General features: G+C 48.4%; 1 protein-coding gene across 3 annotated transcripts in view; it reads right to left on the bottom strand.

Moving 5' to 3' along the window:
• The window catches only part of INSR (insulin receptor), a 192,069-nt gene that overhangs the window by 88,134 nt on the left and 91,311 nt on the right, over positions 1-12,624 (bottom strand). The window lies entirely within an intron of this gene.

The raw sequence follows: 12,624 nt of genomic DNA, 5'->3' as shown, positions 1-12,624 counted from the left end.
GGCACCTGTAATCCTAGCTACTCGGGAGGCTGAGGCAGGAGAATTGCTTGAACCTGGGAGGCGGAGGTTGCAGTCAGCTGAGATCGTGCCACTGCACTCCAGCCTGGACGACAGAATGAGACTCCATCTCAAAAAAAGAAAAAAAAATTATCTTTGCCTTATTACAAAATCAATATGGGGCTCAGGGGTGAAGTGTGGAGTGTGTTTTAATAATAGCTTTGCTTTTTTTTTTTTTTTTTTTTTTTTTTTTTGAGACAAAATCTCGTTCTGTCGCCAAAGCTGGAATGCGGTGTTGCAATCTTGGCTCACTGTAACCACCACGTCCTGGGTTCAAGTGATTCTCCTGCCTCAGCCTCCTGAGTAGCTGGGACTACAGGCACGCGCCATCATGCCAACTGATTTTTTTGTTTGTTTGTTTAAGTGGAGAAAGGGTTTCGCCATGTTGGCCAGGCTGGTCTCGAATACCTGACCTCAAGTAATCCATCCACCTCGGCCTCTTAAAGTGCTGGTATTACAGGTGTGAACCACTGCGCCAGGCCAGCTTTGCTCTTTTATGGACTATTCAACAAATTGCTAGCATTTCTCTTTTTTCTTTTTTTCATTCAACAAACATGTGTCGAATGTTCCAGTGTGCCGAATCATAGGAAACCAGTTCTCGTATTAACTGAACAAGCATGAGATCATAGATGATACAGAAACCCCATCCCTGTCCTCGAGACATTCAGGTTTAGCATTGTCCTCAGCCCCCAGCAGCACCCCCTCCTGCAGGGAGAAAAGAAAAAGAAAAAAACTCCCACAGTACAAGAAAATGGCAAGAGTAAATCTTGTTGTGGGAAACTTTTCATCCAGGTATATGCATGTCTTGGGTACTGAGTCTTACAGGAAATGTACTTCTTAAAAATTCTAGTTAAAAATACTTCAAGTAACATCGCCCACAATAGTGGCACAAGGCAACAACACATGTTTCCCATTATGATGCACTGAAAAAGACAGTATTTGTGTAGCTTTCTTTCCATACATTACTTACCCTAGGCTTGAGGTCATTCTATTAAATAACTGGCCTGTGCTCTTCATAAATGCCAATGTTGGCCAGGCTTGGTGGCTCACACGTGTAATCCCAGCACTTTGGGAGGCCGAGGCAGTAAGATCACTGGAGGTCAGGAGTTCGAGACCAGCCTGGCCAACGTGGTGAAACCCCGTCTGTATTAAAAATATAAAAATTAGCTGGGTGTGGTGGTGCATGCCTGTAATCCCAGCTACTCGGGGGCTGGGGCAGGAGAATCGCTTGAACCCAGGAGGCAGAGGGTTCAGTCAACCGAGATCTCACCACTGCACTCTAGCCTGAGTGACAGAGTGAGCCTCCGCCTCGAAAAAAATTTAAAACTAAATAAATAAATAAAAGCCAACGTTGTGAAAGACACAGAAAACTCAGGAATTGTGCAGACTAAAGAGACAGCAGCATTCAAATGCAAAGTGTGATCCTAGATTGGAACCTTCGCCTAGGAAAAAAAAATCTATATAGGGCAAGATTGAGACAACAGACAAGATTATAGAAGACACTGGATGAAAATACTGTATCAATGTTAATTTCCTGATTTTGACCACGGTACCAGTACCGTCGCTGCGTAACTTTCTTCTTTTTTTTTTTTTTTTTGAGATGGAGTTTCGCTCTTGTTGCCCAGGCTGGAGTGCAATGGCGCCATCTCAGCTCACTGCAACCTCTGTCTCCTGGGTTCAAGTGATCCTCCTGCCTCAGTCCCCCAAGTAGCTGGGATTACAGGCATGCGCCATCACTTCCGGCTAATTCTGCATTTTTAGTAGAGACAGGGTTTCTCCGAGTTGGTCAGGCTGGTCTCAAACTCCTGACCTCAGGTTATCAGACCTCAGGTGATCAACTCCTGACCTCGGCCCCCCAAAGTGCTGGGATTACAGGTGTGGGCCACCACGCCCCACCTGAGAACTTTCTTGTTCTAGGAAATATCCACTGAAGAATTAAGGAGTATGTATCATGCCTGCAACTGACTCTCAAATAGTTCAGGGAAAAAAAATATATATAATGTGTGTGCATAAATATATTAGAGAGGTAATAGAACAAATAGAATAAAACATAAACAATTTATCGATCTAGATATAATCTTGCAATTTTTCTGTAAGCTTGAAACTACATCAAAACAAAAAGCGACCAATTTGTCCAAAGCAAGGTTAAAAGTCAAGAGAAATAGGACACGCAGCGCTGCGTTGTTAAATGACTTGCGCACAAAAATCCAGTCGCTGACACTTTTTTCTTTGCCTCCCTTTTTAAGTTCAAATTAGTTTGGGTTTTTCTTAATTAAGAAGGTATGTGGTAAAAAAACAAAACAGAAAATACAGAAACCACCATTAAATGATTCGATAGCACCACATATGTTAATAACATTTTGTTACATTCTTTCCAAAGCCTGTCGTTTAAAAAAAAATACTCAAGATTTATGATTCCAAAAATTACTGCTTTCCAGAAATTTCCAAACGGAACAGTTGCGTCATGGGCCTGCTGGTACATTGACCACAGGGGCCCGCGGCTCTCCCTATGAGTGTGAGTTTTATAAACTCCTTAAAGTAATTTATTTTGTTTCCATTCAAGGCCTTTCTCTCCCACACTTGCTCCGGACCCTGACCTCAGAGGTTCGACTCCCCGGAGCCAAATTCCTCTCGTTGGAATCTAGTAAATGATTTAATGGCGAAGGGGCAGGGGTTGGGGGCAGCCAAAGGGGTGAACTTTTGACAACTGGGTGGTCAGTAGCGACGACCGCAGGAGCGCGTGTCCTTGAAGCGGGGAAGCGCCCCTTTTCCTTGCCTGACAATACCGCCCCACGCGCGCTGACGCCTTTGAAATCGAACTGCGCAGCTCTTTGGAGACATACGGCGCATACAGAGGCTAGAAAGGGAACGGAGTCCCATGGGGCCTTCCCGCTTCGGGAGCCTCAGGCTTGCTGTGTTCCAAGAAAGAGTGAGTAAGCGAGCGAGTGAGAAAGCAGTGAGTCTGTCCACAGGGGCGGGCCCGCTGCGTGCTGCGGATCTCTTCGGAGATATGCCGCGCACGCAGAGGCCCGGAAGGAGGCGGGGTCCCAGGGGCCTCCACGCTAGAGCAGCCCCGTGATTGGTAGGTTCCACAGTGGGAGTGGGAGTGGGAGTGTGGTGTGTGTGTGTGTGTGTGTGTGTGTGTGTGTGTGTGTGTGTGTGTGTGTGTGTGTGTGTGTGTGTGTGGAGTGGGAGTGTGTGTGTGTGTGTGTGTGTGTGTGTGTGTGTGTGTGTGTGTGTGTGTGTGTGGAGTGGGAGTGTGTGTGTGTGTGTGTGTGTGTGTGTGTGGGAGAGTGTGTGTGTGTGTGTGTGTGTGTGTGTCCCCAGAATTGGTTGGTTCCAGAGTGGAAGAGAAAGTGAGAGAACAAGAGAAAGAGAATGTGTGTATGCGTGTGGGAGTGTGTGTGTGTGTGTGTGTGTGTGTGTGTCCCCAGAATTGGTCGGTTCCAGAGTGGAAGAGAAAGTGAGAGAACAAGAGAAAGAGAATGTGTGTATGCGTGTGTTTGTGTGCGCGTGTGTGTGTCTCTACAGCCCCAGGATTGGTTCCAGAGTGGGTGTGTGTGTGTGTGTCCCCATGGTGGGAGTGTGTGTGTGTCTGCGTGTGCGCCCATGGGGGCGGGGGAGGGAGCCCTGGGCTCTCAAGGCCCCGCCCCCTCGAGCCGGAGGCCTCCGCGCAGCACAAAGCCCGGGGCGCGCTCCGCTCCGGAGAATCCGGGCCGGGCGGTTGCATCGGCCGCAGTGCCGCCCTCGCGTTCAGCCAATAGGCGGGCGTGCTGCCGGGGCGCTGGCCCCGCCCCCCCGGGTGCTCCGGGCTCCGTTCCCCGGACTTGCGCTCGGGCAGTGGCCGCCGCCGCCGGGCGCCCCGGGAGGGCCCCTCGTGGCTGCCGACCCCGCAGGTCGAGTCAGCCACGGATGGAACTTTGGAAAGAGCTAGGGAAAAGGAGAAACCGAGCGTGCAAGGGTTCATCAAACATCCACCAGGGTGGTTTAGGCTGTGCGCGGCGCTGGGCGTGTGCCCGGGAGGAGATCGGGTCACCGCGTGGCAGCGCCCGGCACCGCCGAGGGGCCCCCTGACCCTAGGCCTCCCTCGGGAGGGGCCCAGAAAGGGGCAGCGGCTCACTGGGGTCACACAGCAAAATTCCCCACATTGCAGGGGGGAGGGTTCGCATCTCCGAACTCCCCGGGCCAGTGCACCCTCTATTCTCACCCACCACTCGCCCAGAAAACGAGAACCATACTCATAAATACATTCTTAAAATCCACAGGCTACGTTTTTGGGGTAACCTCCAGCCAGTATTTCCCCATGCATTTGAAAACTTAGGTATTCCCATTGAATTTGTGGTTCCAGTAAACAAAGGCAGCTAGTGGGCATTCTCATTTAACATTCACCCCCATAAATACACTTTTTTGGGTGGAGGGGGGTCTCACTCTGTCGCCTCAGGCTGGAGTGCAGTGGTGTGATCATCACTCACGGCAGCCTCAAACTCCTGGGCTCAAGCCATCCTCCCACCTCAGCCTCCCGAGTAGCTGGGACTACAGGCGTGCATCACTGTGCCTGGCTAATTGTTTTCTATTTTTTGTAGACATGGGGACTCGTTGCCCAGGCTGGTTTAGAATCCCTGGCCTCAAGTGACCCTCCTGCTTCAGCCTCCCAAAGTGTTGGGCTCACAGGCATGAATACACTTTAAAATGTGTATTCTGTTTGCAGCACACACGGTCCAATCCATCAGTGAGGTCATATTAACTCAATTATTCAAGGAATCATCTCCATTAGAGTTGGAGAAACTGAGGCATAGAATGGCTACTTTGCCAATAACCAGCTCTGCCAGAACTCGAACCCAGGTCTCCCAGAGAGACCGGGAGAGGGTGTGGCATGGAGTTTGGGGGAGTAGGAGTTTGTTTGATGTGTTCTGTTTTGTTTTTTGGGGTTTTTTTGAAACAGGGTCTTACTCTGTGGCCCAGGCTGGAGTACAATGGCACCATCATAGCTCACTGCAGTCTGGGACTCCTGGGCTCAAGTGATCCTTCTGCCTTAGCCTCTCAAGGAGCTAGGACTACAGGAGTGTGCCACTGTGCACAGTGTGTAAGAGTGTGTGTGTGTGTGTGTGTGTGTGTGTGTGTGTGTGGGAGAGGAGGTCTGTGCTGCCTAGGCTGGTCTCAATATCCTGGCCTCAAGCAATCCTCCCACCTTGGCTTCCCAAAGTGCTGCGATCACAGGCCTGAGGTACCCCACCTGGCTGTAACACGGTGTTACACTGTGAGTTATGTTTACCTGTTCCTTACCCCGACCCACCCAGATCTGACACCCTCTTGGCATTGGAATGCAGAAATGGATGGAGACCCTGTCCCTGCCCTCCTAGTACGCACAAGACACAAATGCCCCGTGAAGGGAAAGATGGTGTCTGTCTTGCTTATTACAGCATCCAAGAGCCATGCACACAGTAGGTGCATAATAAACCTTGTAGGAAAAAAAATGCAATGGGGGGCGGGGATTAGGTGACTGTTGCTTTATCACAGCAGGAGAGGAACAGTACATGCAAATGTGTGAATCACTAGGGCTACGTTCAGAGAACTATAAACAGTTCAGAGTTGATGAAGGGCAAAGTACAGGGTGAGAGGAATAGAAGATTAGACTCACAGAGGAAAGACAGGGAACCAAGGGGCTTGGACTTTACCTCACAGGAGAAGCCAAAGAAAGATGTCAGGCAGAAAGAACAGCATCGCATTCACACTTGGGGGTCACTCTTCTGGCTTATGGTAGATGGATGAGGAAGGTGAGAGGCAGAGCAAACAGAAAAGAAGAGGCTGGCTTCTGAAGCCATACGGGAGGTGGAGTTGTCAGGACTTATCTACTGGATGACAGCCAACTTTCCACCTTGGGCAACTGGATACGACTCACGAGAGAAACAGCAAACCAAAAAGACAAGTGCTCACATGTGGACAATCTGGGTTTGAGGTCTGGAGTTCAAGATACAGAGGCTGCGCTTTGGAGGCTGAGGTGGGAGGATTGCTTGAGCCTAAGAGTTCAAGACCAGCCTGGGCGACAGAGCGAGACCTCATCTTTAAAAAAAAAAAAAAAATTTTTTTATTTTATTTTTTTTTTTTTTTTGAGACGAAGTCTCGCTCTGTCGCCCAGGCTGGAGTGCAGTGGCCGGATCTCAGCTCACTGCAAGCCCCGCCTCCCGGGTTCACGCCATTCTCCTGCCTCAGCCTCCCGAGTAGCTGGGACTACAGGCGCCCACCACCTCGCCCGGCTAATTTTTTTTGTATTTTTTTAGTAGAGACGGGGTTTCACCGTGTTAGCCAGGATGGTCTCGATCTCCTGAACTCGTGATCCGCCCGTCTCGGCCTCCCAAAGTGCTGGGATTACAGGCTTGAGCCACCGCGCCCGGCAAAAAAAAATTTTTAAACTAGCTGGGCATGATGACACACAAGTGTAGTTCCAGCTACTGGGGAGGCTGAGACAGGAGGACTGCCTGAGCCTAGGAGTTCAAGACCAGACTGGGAAACATAGCAAGACCTCATCTCTATTTCTTAAAAAAATTAAAGATTTAAAAAAAATAAAACTTAACTGGGCATGATGGCACACGATTGTAGTTCCAGCTACTTGGGAAGCTGAGGCTTGAGTCCAGGAAGTTGAGGCTGCAGTGAGCTAGGATCACGCCACTGCACTCCAGCCTGGGTAACAGAGTGAGACTCTGTCTCAAAATAAAAAAAAGGGTGAAGAGCCACACTTCCACACAAAAATGGTTGTGTTTGTGGTTGCCGAGTCATACCTCGAACCACTCCAGCTTGCTCCAGAAAGCTACTCATGGTAAGGTGCAAAAACCCCTGTTTGTTGGGGACAGTTTGGAAGTTTTTATTCTCATTCATGTAGGTAATATACATTTTATGCAATTAAGTACAGGAGTCACTTTTTAAAAGTTGTTGAGTTTCAACCTACCGATGTTTCCTGCTTTTTGAGCCCATATAAGAGAGAGTACAGCTTATGAGAGAGAATGGCATAGCCCTTCTCTGGGGCAAATTCAGAGCCTCAATTTCTGGTAAAGAGAAACAATCTAAATAAAACTCACACTTGAATCAGTAAATGAAGTTATTTTTAATATTTCCAAAATTGTTAGTAGAGCTGTCTTTACAATTTTTTTTTTTTTTTTTTTTTTTTTTTGAGACGGAGTCTTGCTCTGTCACCCAGGCTGGAGTGCAGTGGCCGGATCTCAGCTCACTGCAAGCTCCGCCTCCCGGGTTTACGCCATTCTCCTGCCTCAGCCTCCCGAGTAGCTGGGACTACAGGCGCCTGCCACCTCGCCTGGCTAGTTTTTTTTTTTTGTATTTTTTAGTAGACACGGGGTTTCACCGTGTTAGCCAGGATGGTCTCAATCTCCTGACCTCGTGATCCGCCCGTCTCGGCCTCCCAAAGTGCTGGAATTACAGGCTTAAGCCACTGTGCCCGGCCTACACATTTTTATGGATTTAAATGACACCTGTTTTTAATCCCAGCACTTTGGGAGGCCGAGGTGGGCATATCACCTGAAGTCAGGTGTTCGAGACCAGCCTGGCCAACAGGGTGAAATCCCTTCTCTACTAAAAATACAAAAATTAGCTGCGTGTGGTGGCGCGCACCTGTCATCCCAGCTACACAGAAGGCTGAGGCAGGAGAATCGCTTGAACCCTGGAGGCGGAGGCTGCAGTGAGCCGAGATTATACCACTGCACTCCAGCCTGGGCGACCAAGTGAGACTCTGTCTCAATCAATCAATAATAAATAAATTACATCTATTTTCATTCTTAATTTTATCTACAATATTTGTTCTCTCCCCCTCCTTTGTCTTAGTTTTTCTATTTTATTGATTCTCCTCTCTAAAACAGCACTGTCCAACAAAAGTTCGGCAGCGACGGAAAAGTTCTGTCTGTTCTATCCATTTCAGTAGTCACCAACCATACATGGCCCCTGAGCACTGGAAACTTGGCTCGTGTGACTGAGAAAATGAATTTTTAATTTAATTTTCGCATGGGTTGTGGCCACCCCTAGTGAGCAGCATCGCTCTAAAAGATCCAGCTTTTTTATTTTGTCAGTTCTATTTGTTTTCTAATCGGTTCGTTTGTGCTAATTTATTATTTCCAATATTCATCGTCTCATTTTTGTGATTTCTCTCTATATCTTTATAATAAACTATCAAGCAAATTTTCTCCATCATCATTTAAATGTCTGCCTTCGTCTCCATGTTCACATCGTTGTCATCTTAAAATAGGCTGTCCTTGCAGTGTTTCGATCCTCCAACTTAAGACTTATGGGTTGGTTGTTTTTTTTGTTTTTGTTTTTGTTTGAGATGGAGGTTAGCTCTTATTGCCAAGGCTAGAGTCCAATGGTGTGATCTTGGCTCACTGCAACCTCTGCCCGCTGGGTTCAAGCAATTCTCCTGCCTCAGCCTCCCAAGTAGCTAGGATTACAGGTATGCTCCACCACCCTCGGCTAATTTTTGTACTTTTAATAAAGACGGGGTTTCACCACGTTGACCAGGCTGGTCTCAAACTCCTGACCTCAGGGGATCAAAGTGCTGGTATTACAGGCGTGAGCCACGACGCCCGGCCCTTTTGGGTTTTTTGTTTGTTTGTTTTTTGGTTTTCATTTTATTTTTAATTATCAAGTGGTAGGAGTCTCTCTTGCATGCTTGTTCAGTTAAGCTTTTTTTTTTTTTTTTTTTTGAGACGGAGTCTCGCTCTGTCGCCCAGGCTGGAGTGCAATGGCCGGATCTCAGCTCACTGCAAGCTCCACCTCCCGGGTTTACACCATTCTCCTGCCTCAGCCTCCCAAGTAGCTGGGACTACAGGCGCCCGCCACCTCGTCCGGCTAGATTTTGTATTTTTTTTAGTAGAGACGGGGTTTCACCGTGTTAGCCAGGATGGTCTCGATCTCCTGACCTTGTGATCCGCCCATCCTGGCCTCCCAAAGTGCTGGGATTACAGGCTTGAGCCACCGTGCCTGGCCTAGTTAAGCTTTTAAAAATTAATTTCCAGTTATGCTTACTTGCAGCCAGAGATTAGAGCCAGTACAATGTCTGCTTTTATGGAATGCATTGGTTTGGGGTGGTTTTTTTTTTTTTTTCCAGATTTAACAGATGATTACTTTTTCTAACTATTCCAAGAGCACTTTAAAATGTATATTGTTTGCAGAGTGCAAAGTTCAGTCCTATCTGTTACCACAATCTTATTAACCATGTTGTTCAAACTTTTTGTTACCTGAGTCTTATCTCCCAGATCAAGGCTGTGTTGGAGTCTTCTCCGAAGTTTCTCCTTGCATTTCCAACAATTTGCTCTTAACAGTTTAATTCTATTCTAGATGACCCTCAACTCATTAAAGATCATCCCTTCAAACCACGCAAAAGCTCTCCCTCTCTCCCTGAAAATGCCTTGCGCCTTGAATTCTTTGCTTATTTTTCTCTGTTCAAATTTAGCCACATGTTGAAGTTTTCTGTGTCGTTTTTGGAAATAGGTATGACCATCTGCAAGAGGCACAGAGAGAGAGAACCGCAGCCTCCATGGGAACAAGGAAGTGGGAACGGGATGAGAGTTTGGAATCGATCTCCGTGGAAGGTCTGAATTGCAAGGCGGGTTTCCCTGGGGACAATCTCAGCCATAAAAAAGTTCCGCTCACATGACTGATGGCTTTTCAATAACAAGTATATGGCAGTCTTGAATGTGCACAGGTCGACAGTTTTCCCGGGAGCTGCTACACACACACGGAGTTTTCCCATACTGAATTTCTGCAGAGGCGCCGTGAAACAGAATCATTAAGTCAGAAGGAAAATGCACCTATTTCAAATTCCATTGTGACAAAAGGGAGATGACTTTTAGCTTACTTCCCGATTCTGTGGGTTCCTAAAAGCCAGGCTGACTGCTTTAATTTTTATTTTTTATTATTTTATTTTATTTATTTATTTTTGAGACGGAGTTTCACTCTTGCCACCCAGGCTGGAGTGCAGTGGTATGATCTTGGCTCACTGCAATCTCTGCCTCCTGGGTTCAAGGAATTCTCCTGCCTCAGCCTCCTGAGTAGCTGGGATTACAGGCTCCTGGCTCACTGCAACCTCCACCTCCTGGGTTCAAGCAATTCTCCTGCCTCGGCCGGGCGCGGTGGCTCACGCCTATAATCCCAGCACTTTGGGAGGCTGAGGCGGGCGGATCACAAGGTCAGGAGATCGAGACCACGGTGAAACCCCGTCTCTACTAAAAATACAAAAAATTAGCCGGGCGCGGTGGCGGGCGCCTGTAGTCCCAGCTACTCAGGAGGCTGAGGCAGGAGAATGGTGTAAACCCAGGAGGCGGAGCTTGCAGTGAGCCGAGATCGCGCCACTGCACTCCAGCCTGGGCGACAGAGCGAGACTCCGTCTCAAAAAACAACAACAAAAAAAAAAAAAAAAAAAAAAATTCTCCTGCCTCAGCCTCCTGAGTAGCTGGGATTACAGGTGCCCAGCACCACACCCAGCTATTTTCGTTTTGTTTTGTTTTTTTGTATTTTTAGTAGAGATGGGGTTTCACCATGTTGGCCAGGCTGGTCTCGAACTCCTGACCTCAGGTGATCCACCTACCTCGGCCTCCCAAAGTGCTGGGATTACACAGGTCGCCCAGCCTGGAATGACTGCTTTGTTTTCCCCTCTAGAAGTTATGAGAGGCTCCGTGTGTCATCTCCATGCCAGAAGCCTCGTGGCCTCGTTTTCCCACGGGGGCCACTCCCCGTGTATACACCTCAGACACTGCTATTCTGTTAGAAAAACATGTAAAGTTCTCTGACTGGGGGAAATGTCCTTTTCCTGCCCATGTTGATTTCAACAAAAGAAAGGAATAAGTTTCCCGCTGGATCCTCAGACTTCACTGGCTTATCAGCCCCACCTTGCAGCTGCTCTTCGTCCACCAGAGCAAACAGGCCAGACACCTGGAACTTCCCAGCTCTACCTGGATTTATGCTACTGATGCCGGCACCTATGCACGGAAAATAAAGACAAACAATGCTCCCCTATTAGACTGGCTGCTGAATATCATCATGTAAGAAAGATGGGTAGAGCCAGGCACGGTGGCTCATGCCTGTAATCCCAGCACTTTGGAAGGCCGAGGCGGGCAGAGCACTTGAGGTCAGGAGTTCGAGACCAGCCTAGCCAACATGGCAAAACCTCATTTCTACTAAATATACCAAAAAAAGTAGCCGGGCATGGTGGCAGGTGCCCGTAATCCCAGCTGCTTGGGAGGCTGAGGCAGGAGAATCGCTTGAACCCAGGAGGCAGAAGTTGCGGTGAGCCAAGATGGCACCACTGCACTCCAGCTTGGGCAACAAAAGCGAAACTTCGTCTCAAAAAAAAAAAAAAAAAAAAGAAAAAAAAAGTTCACTAGGCAGCAGAACATCTCCTGTTGCTCGTCCCATTCTCTAGTGGCTTCCATCAACAGATCTGAGCTCTTACGGAGTGTCCAGCACCATCTGAGCTCCAGATACAAGCTAATGGTTAAAACAGACCATTCCACAGCCTAGAGGGTAGACAGAGAGAAATCAGCATGGGGCAGGCAAGAACATTTCCTTACAAATTGTGACCATGCTCCAAGCAAGTTCACAGGGGGCTGAAATGCCTAGGTTGTTAATTTCCTCAGAAGGTTATTCTATAAAAGCCAAAGTGTTACTTTCGTGCATTGAAAACCCAGAGCGCCAAATGCCAACTTTCTAGCTCAGTTTCTGCCTGCCTTCCTCATCTCTGCTATGCAATCAAACTAAGGAACAGATGGACAGCCAGCCATGCCTGTCAGTCCCGCAGCAGTCAGGCCTAAGATGGGGACAGTAGGGGGAGTGCAGAGAAATTCTACATTGTCCAAATCTGGCTTCCTGCAGTGGCTCTCTCATGCCTGTAATCCCGGTACTTTAGGAGGCTGAGGCCAGAGGATCACTTGAGGTCAGGAGTTCAAGACCAGCCTGGGCAACATGGCAAGTCCGCCCCCCCCACCCACCGCCATCTCTACAGATAATACAAAAATTAGGTTGGCATTGTGGTGCACACCTGTAGTCCCAGCTACTCGGGAGGCTAAGGTGGGAGGATCGATTAGCCCAGGAGGTCAAAGCTGCAGTAGGCTATGATTGCACTTCAGCCTGGGTGACAGAGTGAGACACTGTCTGAGGCTCTCCCCTCAGACCTGCGAGCCACAACTTCCATCGCCAGCACGTGGAGTGCAAGGACTTATGGTATCAGGCAGACCTGAGTTTCAAGCAGACAGAGCTACTTCCTGGTCACGTGACTCTGCGTTCTGTGCCTCAGTTTCCCCATGTGCAGAAGGGAACCATCGAAGTACCTTGGGCTGACTTGAGTACTAGAAGGGATGATGCACAAAACAGTACTCACAACTTCCTTTATTTCATGGGGAGGAGAGGGTTGGACAGATTAAACCAGGGATCCCCCACCCCTTGGGGAGTTGAGAGACAGAATCTCATTCTGTAACCCAGGCTGGAGTGCAGTGGGTGTGATCACAGCTCACTGCAGCTTCCACCTCTTGGGCTCACTCAATCCTCCCACCTGAGCCTCCTAAGTAGCTGGGA

This window comes from Macaca thibetana, chromosome 19, assembly GCF_024542745.1.
Source record: "Macaca thibetana thibetana isolate TM-01 chromosome 19, ASM2454274v1, whole genome shotgun sequence".
NCBI lineage: Eukaryota > Metazoa > Chordata > Mammalia > Primates > Cercopithecidae > Macaca > Macaca thibetana.
This window is presented reverse-complemented; position numbering and strand designations above follow the sequence as displayed.